The sequence below is a fragment of the Octodon degus genome, unplaced genomic scaffold (genome assembly GCF_000260255.1).
Source record: "Octodon degus isolate 3935 unplaced genomic scaffold, OctDeg1.0 scaffold00225, whole genome shotgun sequence".
Taxonomy (NCBI): domain Eukaryota; kingdom Metazoa; phylum Chordata; class Mammalia; order Rodentia; family Octodontidae; genus Octodon; species Octodon degus.
In genome coordinates this window covers 2,465,750-2,481,825 of record NW_004524801.1, presented here as the reverse complement: position 1 = coordinate 2,481,825, position 16,076 = coordinate 2,465,750, and the positions used below count along the sequence as shown (strand labels likewise).

Genomic DNA, 16,076 nt, shown 5'->3' with positions numbered 1-16,076 from the left:
TCAGGCTCTCTGCCTCAGGTTGGGCATAGTACTCACACCCATAATCTCAGCAGAACTAAAACCTATAATCCCAGTGGGTTACCCATAATCCCAGTGGATCATGAGTTAATCTCAAACTCTCAAAATCTTTGCCCTGTGACTGCATGAGGCTTTGGGGGGAAAACTACATAAATATATATATATTAATGTAATAGTCTTTGGTGCAGGGTCTCACTATGCAGCTCAGACTCAGTGATCCTCCTGTTTTCAGCCTCCCCAGCACTGGATTGTAAGCATGTGCCACTATGCCCAATTTGGTGGCTGGCTCAGCGAGCCTGGTTGTGGGGCCAGCAGGGCATGTGGTACTGGGGATGGAACCCTGTCCCTAGACTTTCCTAGGCAGGCCCTTAGTCTGATGAGCTATCTCACTGGCCCTAATGTAATGTATTTTGAAAATCTGTCTTAAAATGCACACTCAGCCCTGTGCCCCATAATTTCTGTAGCTCTCAGACTCCTTCAGACAGCAAGTGTGTGGGTTGGAAAGAAAGTCATTCCTTGAAATGCTAGGAATATGGGTGAGAAAATTTCAGTGCTTTGCCAAGCATTTTCTCTGTTGACACAACAGGTATGTGTGCTTAGTGGGAGAGGAAAGCTGTGGCTTAGACTTGAAATGAAATGTTGGAGTCACGGGTGGTTCATGCTTCTATTTCAGTTTAATGTTGCATGTTTAAACTAATGTAAGCTATTAGAGCTATGGGTGCTTGGAGGTACTATATTACCAACATTTTAGGAGGAAGTCTGTGAAAATTGCAATTACTGAACCTAACCTGAGACGAATTTCAAGAGTTCTGGGTTGGCACAGAGTAAAGCAGGTTTTGCTGGACTTAAGTTCCCAGAAGTGCCACCGTCTCTCCAGGACTGATCAGTCTGCTTGGGATTGGGTGCTTCTGGCCAAGATCTGGGATAAGGGAGATGACTGGGAAGGGATGATTTACACAGAGAGGTTCCTGGGATGGACAAGGGTACATGGAATTTCCAGGGCAGAGAAATGCAAAATTAGATTTTTTAAGACGTCAAAGTCAATTTTGAAGCTCTGATACGAGGAAGTGGAGAAAAATATTGTGCAGAAAAGCACTTCGTGTCCAGAAAAGATAAAGAGTCAGGAGAGCTCATCAGTGTCCAGGAAATAAGATCGATGGGGCTCCCCAAGAACCCTGTCAGACAGACTGCAAGGGACAGATGCCTTGTTCGGGGGCGAGTCCTTGGTAAAAAAGGGGGAAGGCAGCCTTTCATTTATGCTTCCATCAGCTGCATTAGTTGTCTTGGGCTGCCACAAGAAACTAGAGGCTGGATAACTTCAACAACGGAATTTCATTTATAACAATTTTGGAGACCAAGAGACCCAAGATCAAGCAGTCAGTTGATCTGATTCCTGGTGAGGATACTCTTCCTGGCCCTCAGACATTTACCTTCTCACTATGTCCTCACACCTGGGAGAGAGAACAGAGAGAATATCCAGGCATGGGATGCACACTTAGAATCCCAGCAGTCTTGGAGGATGAGGAGGAAGACTGCGTGTTCAAGCCCAGTCTGGGCAACTTAGTTTCTCAGCTGAGAACCTTTTTGATATAAACAACTAAAAAAAGGCTGGGGATGCAGCTCAGTGCAAAGGTCCTGAATTCGATCCACAGTACGGAGGTGTGTATGTGGGTCCACTAGTCCCAACATAGTGCTTCACCCTCAAGATTCCATCTCATTACTCCTCAAAGGCTGCATCCTCAGCGTCTTCAGACTTTAGGTCTATGCATGCAACCATTCATTGATAGGGAAGGAATCCAACTGCCACCATCCTGACAGAGCCTGTTCTAAAGTACCCCTCCTTGAGCAGCTGCCCCTGGGGACCTGGAGACTGTACCAGGGGACTCTCTGACCTGCTACTGCTACTTCAGGCAGCCACCACTCCCTGCAGTTCCCAACCCTGCCCTTGGGCAGCCATCACTGCTGTGCTCTCTCCAGCCTTGTTCTCAGCAGGGAGCCACAACCCCTCTTCTTGACCCGCTATGAGCCTACAGAAGACCCCACAGCCTGTAGGAAAGATGCACTCTGGTAAAAGTCCTGGGACCATCCCTCTCAGGTTTGTTCTAAAATAAACCTGTCCTGTGAATCTTGTACCTTCGTTTATTTTCCTTCTTTTTCCTAATGAATTAAAAATATTTCAAAAACATTGTACTGAGCATGTAGAGCTTTTTCTTAAGCAGTACAGTGTATAACTAATTTACATAGTATTTACATTTCATTGGATTTTACAAATAATCCAGAGATGATTTATAATTTGTGGCAGGATATATGTAGATTATATGCAAATGCAACATCATTTTATATAAAGGATTTGGATGTGCTCAGATTTTACCATCTGTGAAGAGTTCTGGAATGAATCCCCTTTAGCTAGTGAAGAATGACATGCGATCACACTGGAGTGATGCTTCAGCATGAATTTGGAGGGGTACAGACATTCACCAAATAACAACAGCCATTCAGCAAATATTTATTGAGCACCTCTTCTGTGCTACAGTTATAATACTTATGAGTGAAGCCCCATCTCTGCCTCCAAGAAAGCACAACCCAAAGAAGTAAGAAACAGAGGAAGTATTTCAGAGTACACAAGGATGGGGGCAGACATCTGGGCTGTGGGGAAGACTTCATAAGGAACTGACGTTTAAGTGGGGTCTTGAAGGACATAGATGGCTTTCAGTGACAGTCTATGCTAAGTCAGGGGAAGTGGTCAAATCACTCAGTTGAGGTTGGTGTTAATGCTTTTGTTGGACTGTGGGGTTATGGTGGTGGGCATAGGGTAGGAGCAGATAACCTCAGAGAAGTGGGCTGAGTTCAATCTCTGGTTCAAAAAAATAAGTGAGTTTGACTTGGAAGAGAACTAGGTGCTCTGTGCTGAGCTTTTAAAACTTGATCCAAAGTGAAAGGAGTAGTACATGGGCTGGCGAAGCATTGTGGGGAGGAGAATGTGCAGGCCTGTGTGTAGAGAGCCAAGGGGTAGTATATTCACTTGTTATGGCTGCTATTAGAAGGTGGCTCAACAGAAACTTAGAGTCTCAATCCTGGAGGTTAGAAAGCTGGGATCAAGGTGTCAACAAGATAGATTCCTTCTAAGGGTTTATTTGGTGGTTTTAGGGAACACCTTCTCCCTTTCTCCATATATTTTCCCCTCTCCTTTCCCTGTTCTTCTCCCTCTGCTTTTCCTTCACCCTCTTCCTCTTTCTCTCTGCACACAGATGTATACGTGCATGTGTGCATGTGTCTGGAGTTCTTATAAAGACATCAGTCATGTGGGTTTAGACCCACCTTAAAGCCTTCATTTTAACTTATTACTTCTAAATACTCTGTCCAAATACATTCACCTTTTGAGGTCCTGGGGGCAGGGCGCATCAAGGCTTCAACCCAGGAAATTTGAGGACACAGAGTTCAGCCTACAACAGGCATCTACACTGGAGGCCAACTAGGTAAGAGAGGCCTGGAAGGTGAACTAGGGTTGCAGCTCTGCTCTACAAGCCACTTGTGAAGTGATGCAAAGCCACAGATAAGAAAGGTTTTTGGGAGGTCGAGTCAGTATCAGTAATGCATGGTGGAGGAGGTCACAATTCCAGGCCATTTCTAGGGTTGATCGTTTAAGAAGAGGCTGGTAGCTGAAACTATGGCTTCAGAGAGAGAGGTCTCTAGTAGAAGGGACAGGTTTGGAGCCTTAGCCAGGATTCCTAGCCAGTGTCAGTGAATGCTGAATAGGTGAGACCCTGTGAATTCAGGATGCGACAGTGACCTTGACTGCAAAGCTGCGAGATCTAGCCCTCAGAGAAACTGCTCCCAGCATCTATTTCTTAGATGGAATTTGACACTTTGTGTAATAGCTTCTAATCCCAGAACTCTACTTTGCTCATAAATGCTGCTTCTCTATGTGCCTGAGACCAGAGCCTGTGCCTTGACCAGGACAAAAATAAAGGGACTGCTATGTTGTCTAATGCCCCATAGACTAGTTGGTGACAGGTCTGATTTTCAGGAATAGGGTTATCTATAAAAATAATTGGATGGAGCTAGATGCAGTGAGAAGGATTCTTTTTGCCCTCTTAAACCTCATCATTCCTATTTGTGCATCCTCAGCATTATAAGCCCAATCTGTGTAACATCACTTGCTGTACGCGGTTGCTCCAGGCTCCTGTAGACACCAAAATCCTGGGGTGCCTGAGTCACTCAGATGAAGTCCTGTGGCATTCACATGTAGTCTACACAATCCTCCTGCATACTTTAAATCATCTCTAGATGACTTATCATACCTAATACAATGTCATGTCATGTAAAACAGTTGTTATGCTGTACTGTTCAGGGAATAATGGCAAACAGTCTCTACACATTCAGTACTGATGCATTTTTTTAGAGATATATGTGATCTAGGGTTGGGTTAGGGCCTGTGTCTACAGAGGCCAACTGTACTTATTTTTGACCCAAGGCCAGAGGAAACTGGACTGGTTAGATGTCTGGCTTTCACTGAACCATAGCTTCCAAGGTTGAATAACTTCAAACATGGAAATTCTTTTTTTTTTTTTTTTTTTTTTTTTAACTGGGGATTGAACTCAGGCCCTTGCCAGGGAAGCACTTGTTCCACTGAGCCATCTCCCCGGCCCCAAACATGGAAATTCTAAAGCCTCCCTTTGAGTCATTACTGCCAACTAGCACTCTTGCACCTGTCTTCTTCCATTTTCTTCATGATGCTGGGTTGTCACCTTTGCTCTTTCCTCTGACATACCTGCTAGCACCATGAGCTTGGTACTGCTAAGCACCAGGTAAGGGGTGAAGACAGTGACGATGAGGGCAGCAGAGTTCTTTCCTCCAGGAGCTTCTTTGAAGGATTGAAGGGTGTCAAATGGAGACCTTGTGTAGGTTTGCCTGAGTCCCCAAGGCAATAGGTGTTAAGAACAATGACATTCCAAAGTGAGGGGCACAGCTCCTGCAGTGTAGCAGCGCGTGCGAGCGGGCCGGGCGGGCGGCCGAGTTTTCTGAGAGATAAGTTCACCACAATGTCCAGTGATAGGCAGAGGTAGGATGATGAGAGCCCCAGCACCAGCAGTGGTAGTTCAGATGCGGATCAGTGAGACTCTGCCACTCCAGAGCCTGAAGAGCAAGAAGAAAGAAAACCTGCCACCCAGCGGAAGAAAAACACCAAACTCTCTAGCAAAACCACTGCTAAGTTATCCACTTGTGCTAAAAGAATTCAGAAGGAGCTAGCAGAGATAACCCTGGATCCTCCTCCTAACGGCAGTGCTGGGCCTAAAGGAGATAACATTTATGAATGGAGATCAACTATGCTTGGGCCGCCAGGTTCTGCATATGAATATGTGGTGTGTTTTTTCTGGATATCACATTTTCATCAGATTATCCATTTAAACCACCGAAGGTTACTTTCTGTACCAGAATCTATCACTGCAACATCAACAGTCAGGGAGTCATCTGTCTGGACATCCTTAAAGACAGCTGGAGTCCTGCTTTGACTATTGCAAAGGTTTTGCTGTCTATTTGTTCCCTTTTGACAGACTGCAGCCCTGCGGATCCTCTGGTTGGAAGCATAGCCACTCAGTATTTGACCAACAGAGCAGAACATGACAGGATAGCCAGACAGTGGGCCAAGAGATACGCAACACAATTCACGCAATGTGTGTGCGGTGTGAAGGGCAGGAGGCCTCTTCTCTCTGTGCTGCAAATCTTTCTAGCTTTTACAATCCGGACTTCTGTGTATATGTTATACTGATTCTACTCTCTGCTTTTATCCTTTGGAGATGGGAAGACTCCCTGAAAAGGTAAATGCTATCAAGAGTAGAACTTTGTAGCTGTAGAGTAGTTATGTTTAAAACGCCTACTTGCAAGTCTTGCTTCTTTGGGATATCAAAATGTATTTTGTGATGTACTAAGGGTACTGGTCCTGAAGTCTACCAAATATTATAGTGCATTTTAGCCTAATTCATTATCTGTATGAAGTTATAAAAGTAGCTGTAGATGACTAGGAATTATGTCATTTGTACTAAACCAAGATCTATTTCTGAGTATGTGGTTCATGCTGCTGTGAAAATGTTTTACCTTTGTCAGTTTGTAATGAGAGGATTTCCTTTTACCCTTTGTAGTTCAGAGAGCACTGATGTATCATCTCAAACACAATAAACATGCTTCTGAAGGCAAAACAAAAACAAAACCAAACAAAACAAAAAGTAAGGAGCACAGTTTCCTTCCCTCCTTTCCAAGACACGCAAAGGAGGGGTTGGAAACCAGCCAGGAGGCCCTGGAGCCCCCAGCTGGAGCCTGCTGTATGTGCAGAATTCTGGAAAGGCTGAGGGGGCTTGATGGCCCAAGGATAGCGTCTTTGAAGAGAAGCAGGCACCATGGAACAGTTCCATTCCTCCATCGGGGGAGAGTGGGGCATGACCGTCCTTCCTCAAGTCTGTGAGGCTGGCTCTGAGGCTGATTTTAGAGAACCTGCTATGTGTCCTGCAGGAGCTTAGGTGACTCCAGGTACCAGAAGGCTGAGGACACAGGTGGATGCTCAAAGGCAGGAAGCTGGTTAAAGTCACAAAGAAGAAGGCTGTGCACCTACCCTTTCCCTGACCTCAGGTCAAAGATATGTGACAGAGAGCCCCCTGGGGATGTCACACAGTCACCAGTGGTAAGAGCAGAACTAGACCTGTGTTAGTGCAAGGTGACCAGGTGTGAAGTGAGAGCTCTGACGGGACTCAGCAGACAGAATGCTTTTGCTTGAGTAAAAGGCATGGCAGTTATGGGGCTGAGAGGAAGGCTGCTGAAGGAGGTGGCTTCTTCCACAGGCCATGTGCTTGCAGCTGGTGGCCATTTCCTTTGATCCCTCACTACTCCTCCCCAGGAGGAGGGCAGAGAGAACTTGAGAAGTTTAGATGTTTAATTAAGTGACTCAGCAGAGAACCAGGATTCTTAGTTTGTAAACATCCTCATCCTGTGCAAGAGGAGGGCATGGGTATTGTGAGTCCTACAACCCACTATAGGGTGGTAGCCTGCTTATAAGGAGGGGAGAGAGGCTGGCCAGAAGCTGCAGCTGTGGCCCTTCCCTTTGCTCTTGGCTGTTTTCTGCTGCCACGAGCTGCTGCTCTCTGCCATGTGCCACTTTGCCGTAGAGCCAGCCGAATATAGATTGAAACCTCCACAAACTATGAGTTAGATAAACCTTTCCTTCCTTAATTTTGGATGTTGGGTATTTTGTCCCAGCAACAAGTAAAAAGTAACCAAGACAGAACCCCAGGGTGGTATCAGAAAGACACCAAGGCTGATGAGGGGAGGACTTCAAACTAGAGATCTCATGGCTCCCTGGGCTACCTCTTGTGGAGTCAGCAGGAAGCTGTTGGCCTGCCTGAGTCCCCACCCAGCAACTGGGATGATCCAGCCCTGAAGAGCAGACAGATAGGGCTAAGCAGAGTTGCTTTTCTGATTATAGCCCTTTCTAGTTTGACAGTGTCCCTTTAAAAGCGTGTGTTGGAAACTTAATTCCCAATGCTGAGACAGTGTTGGGATGTGTTTCTGTAACGGGGCTCCATCCTCATGAATGGGCTATTGTCAGTTATAAGTGGGATTGACACTGCTAGCTTAAACTCCTCTCACTTATCTCTGTTTTTCCCCACATTCCCACCATTGGTGTCTTCCACCATGCTATGATTCAGCAAGAAGGTGCCAGATGCCCTTCTCTGAGGACCTCTCAGTCCCCAGAACTGGTGGGGGTGGCAGCCAGGGATGATGCCTGTGGGATGAGACAGAGAAAGATGGGCACCTGTGTAGAGACAGCGCAGTAGGCTGGGCTGCCTGGGGTTGCCCGGGGTCAGGAGATGGAGCAGGACAAGAGTAACTGCTAATGAGTGTAGGGATTCTCTGCAGAGTGACAAAATTGCTCCAAAATTAGTTTGGTAACAGTGGCTCTAAGCACAGGAAAACCACAGAACTGTGCACTTAACTACCTAGTTTGGGAGTTAGAGCTCAAACTGTTGATAAAAGGAGAATCTGATCACAGCAAAATCAACAAAGAATGATGCAATCTATAGGAACCTGGCAACCCTGAACAATGCATCTTCCAGGAAATAAGGTGAAAGCACCAAGGAATCAAGGGAAGGATTATGGAAATGTCAGAGAGCCCCAGCCCCAGGGAGCTGCCCCTAGGAGGAGGATCTGGGAGTGAGGGGCAGGAAAGAAGGATCAGTGGGCACACTGCACACGTTTAATGTCTTACAGACAGTCGGGGCTTTGATGGTTCATATAGCTCTTGGTAAAAGGAGAATCTGATCACAGCAAAATCAACAAAGAATGACGTAATCTATAGAAACCTGGCAACCCTGAACAATGCATCTTCCAGGAAATAAGGTGAAAGCACCAAGGAATCAAGGGAAGGATTATGGAAATGCCCCCCACCTCCACTGGTGATTGAATGGAGGGCTTCCTGCATGCTATTAGGAACAGGCTTGAGATTTTGTTGTTGTTGTTCTGTTTTAGACGCAGGGTCTCACCGTGTAGTTCAGGCTGGCCTTGAACTCCCGATGTAGCCTAGTCTGTGCTTGAAATGGTGGTGATCCTCCTCCCTCAACCTCTTGGTGCTGGGGTTGCGGTGTGTGCCATCATACCTGGACTTTTTAAAATTGATACTTGTATTGCTAATAATGGATAAAGAAAGTGTGGCATTTATACACAAGGGAGTACTACTCTACCACAAACAAGAACATATTTGGTCACTCCTGGAAAAACAGATGCACCTTGAGACCATAACGATAAGTGAAGACGTCAGACACAGAGGCTTGAATACCGCATAACTTTTCCTGCATGAGAAGACATGACTTTATTGTGCAATGAGGGAACTCAGGAGATTGTCCCTGCAGCTCTTGGCAAGCCTAACCTTCCCAGGTGGTTATGGGGAACCTCGAGGAACCTGTCCCTTCTTGGCAGCTCAACCTTGCCCATGTCCTGTTCTGATCTACAGCCTCGATGCCCATGACTTCCCAGACTCAGGCTAGGAGAAGCTCTGCTGCTGTTCCCACCTGCTTAGCCCAGGGCAGTAGAGGTGCAAATTTGAGAGGACGCTTTCTGCTTCCCAGATCCAAAAATTCTCTCTGATTACCTTTTTTTCAAATGCTTTGACTCCTGACCTCCCTTTCATTGGGAACCTTCCCTTTAAGGTGAGCAAAGGGAGGAGTCCCTGGGAGGAGATTCCTAAGCTTGGACAAGAAAGAGAAATAGAGTCACCCATTCCAGGTGGGAGAAGATGTGTAGGAGCCCAGGGGAAACACCATGAAGGGACAAGAAGGGAGAGCACTGAGCAGTAAGCAAGGGCCAGATTGCTCAAGCAGTCGATCCTTCCCCTGAGGACAAATGCAGCTATGAGAGTTTTGAAGCAGGTGACGATATGTTTGGCTTCTACCTGTGTCTAATGAGCACTTGCTGCATGCCAGCAGGCGTTCAGTCTTTTCATATATGTTATCTCATTTATCTCCTCAGAGATTCTCTGGGGGAAGATATGATCCATCCATCCATCCATCCATCCATCCATCCATCCATCCATCCATCCATCTATACATCTGCACATCCCTCCCTCCCTCCCTCCCTCCAACCACCCAATTGCTGATCTGTGTATCTATCCATCAATCCATCCTTCTACAGCTGAAAGCCAACTTTGTGACAGCCATTACATGAATGCCTATTGGACAGATGAAATGAAAGGGTCCTTACTCCTAGAGAGTCACATCAATTCAACACCTCATTACAGGACCGGAGCTATGGCTTAGCAGCGTAAGTGCCTGCCTGGAAAGCGCAGGGTCCTGAGTTTGATCTCTGGTACCAAAAAAGCAAGCAAACAAATGAACAACCCCAAACAAGAAAACACCTCATTGCAGTTCTGCTGGGGACCAAGCTTCGCGCATGAATTTTGAAGACACTCAGACCAGATCATAGCAGGGGAAAAGCAAGACTCCACCTGGGTCTGAGCCGCTCTGAGGCCTGCGTTCTCTGGGTACCATTCCCACACTGGAGAGGATAATTAAAGCTGGATTCCTGTTCAGGTGAAATAAGGCAGGTGACAGCTGCCTGCACTCATATTACCTGTCGCTGTGTCAATAGTGAGTGTAAATACCTCAGAAATATGCCTGCATCCATAGAAGAGCTCTGCTGCGATTGAGGGACAAAGCATGTGCTGGTGTGGGACTCACAGAGCTTCTGCTGAGGACAATGGCCAGGGCCCTGAAACGCCAGTGACAAAGCACTTCCCCTTGGGCCCTTCCCTTTGTTTTCCCATTGCCTTCCTCCCTGCATGAGAATCTTCTGTGACATTTCATGCTTTTGATTTGTTTTTGATCTCAAAGCATCTTCTGTTTCTAAGTAACTGGCCTTCTTACAAGGCACTCAACAAAATGATTAGCAAAATATCTACTGTTCTCTTGAGTACAGAGTAAGAGTTTAGGTCTGTCTCTGCCCTTGAATATTCTTGGTAGTTTAATAGAAGTACAATGAGAAGCAATGAAGGGGACATTCCTTTATTCGCAGTGAATAGCCACTGAGCTTGTGGGCTTCATGTGAGCTACAGGAAAGGGGCAGTCAGGAGAGTAAAAGTGGGAGGAAGAAATAAAAGTGCCTCTGTCTTTAAGATGTACAGCACATAAAACAGTTAGAAAACAAAGCACTGTTTCTTAGCTTCCCCCTCGATCCAAATAGGCTCACTTCTATTCCCGTCTGCTCCTCCCTGTGCTTATTATAACAGCAAGCACATGGTCAGCTAGAGGAAATGAAAACCTGGGAAGTCTTAGATGTTTGGTTTTTCCACATATGAAGGAGTGGGGAGTCCTTGCTGCCATTAGTTTATCTGCTTAGGCCCAATAGGAAATTTGAGGCTTCCATTCTGCCACCCTCCATTTGTTGACCTTTTGTCTTTGTGTTTGAGACAGATTGTCCCTCTGTCTCACCGATCAAAACGTGACTATTCTGCCCCCCTCAGCTACATAGAGAACAGTCATGTGAATATCTGGAAATAGTAGGTACTAAACCAATCATAGCTCATCCCTGTCAAAATTGTGGCAGGCTTCATTGGGGATAGAGACTGAGAAACTGTTTATAAAATTCATACAGAGATGCAAAGAACCAACAATAACAGCTTTGAATAGTAAGCACAAAGTTGGAGAACTTGTCACAACTGACTTTAAGCTTATTATAGCATTGCAGTACCCAAGACACAGTATAATATTAGCACATTGTTAGACAAATAGATTAATAGGCTAGACTGGAAAGCTCCAAAATAGACCATAGTGGAGTTTTGACAGAACAAAGCAATTCAGGGGACAAAGCATAGTTTTCTCAATAGATAGTGCTAGAACAATTATGCATCCACAGCAAAAGTATTAACTTCAATCAATACTTCATATCATGTGCAAAAATAACTCAATGGATCATAGACCTCAATATTAAATATAAAATTATAAAACTTTTAGAATAAAACATAAAGCAATAATTTTTATGTCCTGGAGTTCAACAAAAATTGCTAAATATGGGGCTGAGGAGATGTCTCAGTGGTCTAAGCACTTTCTTGGCAAGCTCAAGGACCTGGGTTCGATCGCCAGTACTGGCATGCTGTGCCAGCCCTGCCCTGAGCCAGCCACCGAAACTGGGTGCACACCTGTAATCCCAGTGCTGGGCAGGCTAAGACAGGGGATCACTATGATCCTAGCTATATGATGAGACCTGGTACCAAGTAAATAAATAAAAGATTTAAAAAATTGTTAGCTATGATTCCAAAAGCATCAATTTTAAAAGGAAGAATGATAAATGGAACTTAATCAAAATTAAGAACTTCTGCTCTCACAAGTCTCTATAAAAATGAAAAAAGAAGCCACAGGCAGACAAATAATATTTTAAAATCACATATATAATAAAGACTTACCTATGGAACATGTTAGGAATGCTTAAAATTCAATAATCAGAAAGTAAACACCTAATATTTTTTTAATTTAAAAATTATATGTATTTTGGGACAGGATCCTCTTTGCAGTTCAGGCTGGGCTGGACTCACTATTTAGCCCGAGCTGTCCTTGAACTCCTGGTGATCCTCCTGACTCAGTCTCCTGAGTGCTGGGATTACAAGATTGAGCCACCATACCAGGTACAACCTAATTTTTTTTAAAGGGCAAAAGATTTGAATAGGCATTTTACTGCTAAAGATGTATGGGTGGAAAGTAGCACATTAAAAAATGCTCAAAATCATTTGTCATTAGAACAACATAAATCCACAATGAGATAATATCCTTATTGTAATGGCTAAAATTAAAAAAGCCCGAAAAAAAAAAATAAAAAATAAAAAAGCCCGGCCATACCAAGTGTTGATGAGGTCGTGAAGTAACTGAAACTCCCACATTCTGCATGTAAGGATGTAAAATGGCACAGCTACACTCGAAAACAGCTTGGTGTGTTTTTCTCATGATCCATTCTGTGTGTGTTCTTCTAAAAGACTAATGTGGACTCTGGGGACATTCTGGGCTTAAGCAAAATTAGCCAGCATTTTCTGGGCTCTGTTATAATGTGAATTAATACTTCACTTGTCTGGACACAGAACAAGGACTGGAGGCTTTCCCTGGCTTCTGGATTCATCACTCCTTTCTCTGTGATCAAGCAGGATTCACCTGATTCTGTGTTTAATTTTTTTTTTTTTTTTTTGACACTGGTCATTGACTTAAGGCTCATGCACTGCACCATCACCTTATCATAGTTTTATTATATTTACAGAGACCTTATTTCCAAATAAAGTAACAATCACAGGTATCAGAGTTTATGATTTAGATGTGCTTTTGGAAGATATAATTTTAAAATTTCGTTTGGATTTATGTACATAATACTTATATTCATCTTGGGGATAGTACATAAACATATTGCATCTTAATAATTTTTATTTCTTGTTTCCTTCACAGTTTGACAGTTTTTAAAAAATTCAACATGTCTCTACCATATGACCCAGCCATTCTACACTTACGCGTTTACCCAAAAGAAATGAAAGCATATGTTCACACAAAGATTCAAAACTGAATATCATATCAGCTGTACTTGTAATAGCTCCAAGCTAGAACCAGTGGAAATGTCTATGAACAGATGACTGGATACATAGATCATGGGCACAGTCACACAAGGAATATTAACATTCAATATAAGGAAGAGACTATTGAGTTGGTACATTCAGCAAATGGATGAAGTGCTAAATAATTATCTGATACAAGCAAAAATGATATATGACATGATTATAATTTTTATAAAATTAACCTTTTTTTTTTTTTTTGCAGAATCGGGGATTGAACTCAGGTCCTTGCGCTTGCCAGGGAAGTACTTATTCTACTGAGCCATCTCCCCGGCCCCTATAATTAACTAATTTTTATAAAAACTGCAAATAACATTTTTTACCCAGAAAATAACTTGTAGAGAAGACAAACAGTGGAGCAGAGCCACAGCTGACCTGTGGCCATCCTATAAGAGAACAAGAAATAAAAATTTGCTGTTGGAAGATGCTGAGACTTTGACATTGCTTGTTACCAAGCAAGACTGATCAATACATACAGTGCATGGCAGATTATAAAACCTCATAAGGCAGAGTGCAGCGATGAGGACAGTATAAAATACTGAATCCTTTAAGTCCCACCTCATAGGCTAGAGGTGAAGAGGAGGGCCTTGGGGACTTAGGCCCAGAAAGAGTTGTGTGAAGGCAACCCTAAAACCACTGCTACATGAAAAGGTGAAAAGGGAACTTCGGATGTGGCTTTGGGTTGGTAGATTGGGGTGAGGTAGAAGGTAGATCAAAGATGGAAGGAAAAGAGTAATGCACACATGCACTCAGTCATGGCAGTTAGAAGACGAAGAAAGGAAGATGTAGAGGAACCGAGTATATCTAGCTGAAAAGTGGGGGAGAAATCCTTATCTCAACCAGCCGTTCTTTCTTTTCAAAATGATGGTGATGTCACCTCTTCCTCAAATGTTCCTCTTACCTCACTGTTTTATTCAGAAAGTGGAAAATATCCCACTGTGGGTTCTAACAAGTGTGTCTACGGTCCCAGATGCTTGGGGCAACCTGAGGCTCATGTTTCTTTCATATCCAAAGATGAGATTCTGTTTAGTTTGTTTAGTATACCTGGACTTTTTTCCTGGGCTCTTGTCTCTCAATTTTTTTTTCTGGTTTAACCTAGAGATTTCTAACCCTCAGATCTGCTCTTTCCTCTTCTGTCTACATAATTTTTTCCAGGCTATAGCAGCATCCTGAGGTTTGTATACAGCACTTTTCTTTTTGAGACAGCAGATAATTTGGTGCGGGCAACTCAAGGCACTTCATGGAATATTGAAATGTAGGTGGCAAGAATTTAAATTCATACCTAATAACCAGATGGTTTCTTAAAAATCCTTTAAAGGCTTTTTATTCCAAAAGAAAAAGTCTATCTATTTATGCATAAAAGAAATTTTCTTAGAATTAATTCACTAGGAATTAAACTGAAAAAAAGTAAGGATGTTAACGATCCTTTAAAAAATAATTCAAATTAGAAACACTAATTATAGGGATGTCTTTATATAACATGAAACAGTTCTCCCAGGCATGAGGAGAAGGGCTGGGTGTGAAGCAAACTTGCAGAGAGCAAAGCTTCGGATTTATGATGGAATTTGTGTGAATGGGAAATGAGATTTCCTTTGAGGAGATACTGCCAGGATCTGATGATAATCTGTCAGCTTCTGAAGAGATCACAGGATACGGCAGGAGGACCACTTATTTCACAGATTTGGACTCAGGAAGTCAGGAAGGAAGGAAGCCGAGTGCCCTCTGAGCCCAGCTGTCAGCTAGGGGCTTCCCTGGGACGCAGCTGCATCAACAGCCTTTGCACAGAATAGGAGCATGCAGCAAGTGACAGAGGTGGGACTGCTAACTGGGGGTGTCTCACCACTTTTCCTCCTCATGCCTCTCCTAGTCTTGCTGAGGACAAGAAAGGACCAAGATTAAGATCAGAGAGCTATTTTCTGATTACTTACCAGGGTTATATTTGCTATAGCCAGGCCAAAGGATAAAGTCAAAGTTCCCAATGGTGTTTAAGTTATGGCTGTGATGTAGTTTGGACCATAAATGTTTTTCAGAAGCCCAAGGCTTGATCTCTAGAAGGACATTACAGTGAGTGGAACCTTTAAGTGACAGGATCCAGTGGGAGGAAATTAGGTCATTGGGAGTTGTGCGTCTTTGAAGGGGATGTTGGGACTCCAGCTCCTTCCTGTTCTTCTCAGCTTCCTGGATGCTGCTAGGTGAATAGGCCTCCTGTACCATATGCTTCTGCGTGATGCACTGTGCTCTTTCAGACTAAAAGCAGTAGGGCTAAGGAGCCTTGCACTGCAACCACTGAAACTGTGAGGCACTTTCAATTTTCCTCCCTTTAGGTTGATCATCACACTGAGAGAAAGCTGATGAATGTGGGTCATAGCTCATCTCTTGGGTTGTGAAATAAAACTCTCTCTCTCTCTCTCTCTCTCTCTCTCTCTCTCTCTATATATATATATATATATATATATATATATATATATCAGAATAAATTGTAATAAGAAAGGGAGAGATAGGGCTTTACAAATGGGAAAGGGACCAGGAGATGTAGGGAGTGAAGGAAAGCAAAAGGGTTATAAAAAGAACAAGAATGTGTTATGTATATGTATGAATTCCTCATGATGAATGTACTAACTTTGTACTGCATATATACTAATAAAAATAGAAATCAAATAAACACAATAAATGAGACAATACCAGACTCATTGGATGTGTATGTGAATAGACTTACAGGTTGAATTACTCTCCATCCCCCAAGTTCATAAGTTGGAATTCTCATTCCCAGTAGCTCAGAACGTGATCTTATTTGGAGGCAAGATTTTTAAAGGAGATAGTTAAGGTCAAACGCGGTTGTTGGTGTGAGTCCTAGTCCAATACGACTGATGTCTTTATAAGAAAGGGAGATTTGGACACAGAAGGATGTGTCTCGAAGGATAGACCAGGGCAAGAC

The 16,076-nt window shown here is 43.7% G+C and overlaps 1 pseudogene; it reads left to right on the top strand.

The window, feature by feature from the left end:
• The first annotated feature begins 5,008 nt into the window (after window positions 1-5,008).
• Window positions 5,009-5,788, top strand: LOC101591889 (annotated as a pseudogene).
• The last annotated feature ends 10,288 nt before the right edge of the window (window positions 5,789-16,076 follow it).